Source organism: Brassica oleracea, chromosome C2, assembly GCF_000695525.1.
Source record: "Brassica oleracea var. oleracea cultivar TO1000 chromosome C2, BOL, whole genome shotgun sequence".
Taxonomy (NCBI): domain Eukaryota; kingdom Viridiplantae; phylum Streptophyta; class Magnoliopsida; order Brassicales; family Brassicaceae; genus Brassica; species Brassica oleracea.
In genome coordinates, this window is record NC_027749.1 from 37,036,252 (window position 1) to 37,041,598 (window position 5,347).

Consider the following 5,347-nt stretch of genomic DNA (forward strand, 5'->3'; position numbering starts at 1 on the left):
AGTAGTTTTTGTAACCGGTTTCTTAAAAAAAAGTGGGTCCTACGCGAGACTCACACGCTAAGAAACCCTCTAGTATCCCCGGATAAAATGCTCTAAAGGCGATCAACATAGTTTTTTTTCTGACCCTACTGAGGCGGCAATCATTTTGCTGGTGGCTCTCTCTCGTTCTACTCTCTTGTTAATTTCATTCTCTACAATAATTGCAATGGGTGTGATTTCTTTTCATCAGACAATTGTTTGATCCTTTCTCTATTTTGGATGCTTGTAGCGATCAGATTTACAGTAGAATCATGTCCCTCAGTACTGTTTGTACAATCTTAATTTCATATTATCATTTGCATATCTGAATTTAAGAGGTACTATTACACATCCATCAAATCAAATAGTTTATGTAGTCTCTCCTTTAACTAATTATTTCTTGTCAAAAGGAACAGTTACGTTTCTAATATTTTTCTGATCGAGGAGATTATTCATCCATGATTTGTTATTGGGATGAGTCGGTTTTGTGATTTCATCTACCATAATGAACCTGCTATCTCCATGAAATTGTTTTCTAATCTTTCATGATGCACGAGACTCAAAATCTCAATCAATTGGGTATAAACTTCAAAGAGTTCTATGGTGTATTGACCAACGAATTTGGGATTCGGGTTATCTTACTTATGGAAGACTCAAAAATTTACAAAAGAGAATATATTGAACATCATCAATGATATTAGAGGACCATGTTATTTTATCAGAAGAACACATCCTTCGAAGCAAATATTTATGTAGTCTCGTTTAACGACTTCTTGCTTGTCAAAAGGAAACAGTTACGTTTCCGATATTTTCCTCCGATCTTGGGGATGATTCATTTATGGTTTGTTAATGGGATGAGTCGTCTTTATGATTTCATCAACCATAATAAACCCGCTATCTCCATGAAATATCTTTCTAATCTTTCATGTGCACGGTATTCAAAATCTCAATCAATGGGATACAATTTCAAAGAGTTCTATGGTGTATTAACCAAAGAATTTAAGATCTGAGTATATCACACTTATGGAGGACCGAATAATCCACATAAAAAATATTGAACATCATCAATAATATTGGAAGACCATGGTATTTCATCAGGAGAAGGAGAAAGCCAAGAGTAACGATTTCATTGTTTTGTAACTGAGTCCGGAGAAGAAAATAAACAAATTTAAAGTCCTAGACGAGTAAGGCTTGGTGCTACAAGCATCGTAGAAATTCAGTTCTTCATCATTTCCTTTTAATTTTTGGCTTTGTAATTGTGACTTTGTGTCTGAGTCTGTTTATTATTGATGTATTGTGTATATATCAACTCTAGTGATTGATTTAAATTAACGTTTGAATCAGATGTTAAGAAAATAAATCTCCACATCATCTTATCTCTTTCTATATATTAATTCAACATCCATTCAATTTCCACCATTACAATATTTTTTTTTAATAAAATTCAGCACTCCACTACCGACTTCCAACTACATGTTTGCTGCTTGGACCATTCCCTCATCAGCTCCGACCAAGCCACGATACTTGCACCATTGACTGCCATGGTCATTTCATCCAAAATGTCTTAGTAGCTTCAATATTCATTTCAGCTTGATATTCCAAATCTCCTTCTCTTTAGTGATTCCTTGTACTTCTCCTTTATCAGCTTTTGGGATATATCCTATAGTTCCATCGGGTTGGCAGCAGAAACCTCGGAAGTCATCTTCTTCCCGAGCTGATAAAATTGAGACATAATATGCATGGAAATCAAAATTAGAAACACAATGACAGAGATATGACATGCCCGGAGAAGATTACCATGGATATTGTTGGTCGTATTTAAGGGACCACCTTTGGGAAAAGGAGATGTATCCAAGGTAACAACTAGGTGTTAAGATTGGCCAACACATTTTCTTGCCCAGCAGAATACTGAGCACAATGAGGAGACTGATGCGAAGCCATAGTGGCCAATCCGGAGGTTTTCTGCTTCTTTTTCTTGCTAGAGGAAGGAGGCTCCACCTTCACGATTGAATTACGTTTGGTACCCGTGATATACCATGGATTTTACCACTTTTAGACCATGGTATATGACCTATTCGGAGTATATTATATGGGTTTGATGTTTGTTTTAGAGTGTTTTCAGGTTCATGTACGTTTTGAAGAACTTTGGTGATTTTAGAGCTTTTTGAGGTGCAGAAGTGCACATGCGTATCATATGTTTAGCTATGGATGGAGACCTTCCCATGGTGCGATTGAGTTAGCTTTACAATAACACCGATTTGAGGTCAATCAGCATCATGTACCAGAAGTTATGCATGTTTTACTAAAGAGTGATCAGTTTGCCTCGCGAGAGGAAGCTGTCGGAGAGATGAAGGAACGTTGATCGACAACACAGCCTTGGTGTCGATCGATGGTGATGCTAGAACGCGGGCCGAGCCAGAACGCGGGCCGAGCCTATTTCATGGCCAACTTAAGCCAAGAAGTTACCGCAAGTTACCATAATACCCCTGGATGACTCAGAACTCTATTTATGTGTTTTCTAATCTATTGTTGACGGCTACGCTTTATTATATTCATTGTTCTTACCATTAGGGTTGTAGAGAAGAGAGGAACTCCTTCATAGTCCTCTTGGAACTCCATTGGTTTTGGTTTTATTATTATTTCTACTTCATCTATTCATTCTATGATTTATGTAACAACTATCATGTCTGAGTAGATCCACCTGCTAGGTTTAGGGATTTTCTATAGTTTTGAATGAACTTCTGAATTATAGTATTGCTAGTTTAACTATAGATCTTACACCAGGGTGGCTTATAATACTAGGATATATAATAACTAGAAAAGCACAAGAGCGTGACTGATTATTTGAACCTAGAATCATAGGACAATTGAGAGGCACGAGAGTGCAGTCGATTAACAGAACCCAAATCCTGCTGGATTAGATACCTAGGCGCATACGAGAGTTGGTCTAGGAATTTAGTTGAACATTATCGATCTTAGCGTTAATGCTTGTTTGATGAATCATCGATCGATACCTAGTCAATAGTATCGATCGACGATCATTCCTTGTTCGCATGGGGAGCTGGAACAAAGACTTAGTCAATAGATTAGACTCGCAGCGAGAGCTGGTCGTCTTTTGCATTAGATATCGAGTTCTAGGATCAACCCTTAGCATCTATAGATTGAGTTCTTATAATTTGAATGAAACCCTAAGTCTAGCAACCATCCTTACATCAAACAACTCATCAATCAATCGAACAACTACCTTGTTCAACTGTTTACTTTATTTATTGTTTTATATTATTTAACCTAGCATAGTCTGAAGCTAAAGTCTATTGTGTGAGATATCGAGTCTCAGTGGATACGATCCTTAAGTATTGCAATCGATCTCTTATTTGAAAGAGTTGCTCTTAAAGGTTAATATGAAGATGAATTCATATTTTGATATCACTCAAATTACCCTAGGTGATTTGTACTATCTCAAATAAGAGGTCGAGTTGTAGTACTTAGGGATCAAATCCACAAGGAGCTGGAAAAGATCTTAAAACAGTTTATGATTTAAGCTAGGTCAATTAAGTAAATTGTAAATTGCAGCGGTGAACAAGGCAGTTGTTCGGTTGCTTGGATTGAGGTTTTGTAACAAATTATGAGAAAGCGTTACACTTAGGGTTTCTATTCAGGTAATCAGGATTATAATAGTATAGAAGCAAGAGTAGTTTATTGGATATTCTAGAACTAAAACGAAGTAATATTCTATCAACTTCCATTTGTTTAGAATATCTATTGTCTGGATCTCAGATCTCAACTGTCGTTTATTGATCTAGAGAAAGTGTCGATCAATATTATCAATGGATAATCGATCGATACACATTTCATAATATCGATCGATACAACTATAGGGTTGTCAATCGATGATCCTTCCAGCAAGCTTCACCGATCGGGTTTGACTTATGTTCACTAAGTTTAACTAAATCAGCTGTTGCTTGTTTCTATCAATCCTAGCACAATGTGAATTAATTCAGGTAACAGACCATGCTTCCGCTTGCGTCTAATTATCATAATATCAAAGTTCTAGTTAACTACTCTATAACACATGCAGTGGGAGCAATGGATATCACAAACAACTCAGATATCCGTATTTGGGGCTAATCCTTCATAATCCTATTTGAACCTTAACCTAACAAGATGAACTACTCAGACATAGCAAAGCAATTCATAACAAATAATATAAAACAATGCATAAATAGATTAAGGTTAGAAATACTAGAGTTCCAATACAAATCTCGGAAGGAGTCTTGGAACTTCTCTCCAAATATACTAAAAACCTTTGTTGTGGAAAACTAGAGAATGGGAATAGAATAGAAAGCGTGTGGTGCCTAGAACAATGACAGAGCACGTAAATAATAGTTTAAAAGTCGGTTAGGAGTATTTCCGTAATTATTTCTTGACTTGGGTTTTAAGCCGGTTGGGCTTTGCGCGCTTCGCCGTCGATCGACAGCACAAAGTGTGCATCGATCGATGGAAGACTCTGAATGTCGACCTCAAACTTGTTTGATGGTCAACTTCGAGCTTCCTCTCATTTTATCTCCAAAATGCACTCAAATCATCAATTTTCTCCAAATCATTCCTGAACATGTAAAAGTGCTAAAAAGACTCCAAAACAACATAGATAGTTCCTAAAACACTTATATATACCATGGCTGAAAGTGAGTAAAATCCATGGTATATCATATTTCTTCCTTAAAAAAATAATGAATATAAATAGCGAATTCATCTTTTTTCCTTTTTATAAGAAATATTTGATACATGGTTCTTTTTCATTCTTCTATTCTTACAGAACTATAGAACATAACTATTCCTTTTTATTCATAACGTTTTATTTATATTGTTTTTTTTTCTAGTGTTTTTAATAGTCACCAAAATATGTTGGGAGAATTCTAATTATACAGCAAACTTTATACATTTTTCAAATTTACCTTTAAAGAATGACCACTTTTATAAATACACTAATTTGTGAAGAATAATAATAAACTATCCCTCTAAATATTTACACTACAAGAAAACACTGGCTTTACAACGAAGTTTTACGACGAACATAATTCCTCGTAAATTTACAAGTAGATTACGTCGACGTTACGATGAAAAGCAGTTTCGTCGTAAAGCGGATGTAATATTACAACGAAACTGTTTCGTCGTAAAGTCGTTGTAAAGTTACAACGCTTTTACGTGGAAAATTAAATTCCACGTAAACGCTTTGTAATGTAACAAGGACTTTACGACGAATCCTGTTTCCTTATCTTTCCTCGTAAAGACGTTGTAATGTTACAAGGACTTTATATTTCCTCGTAAT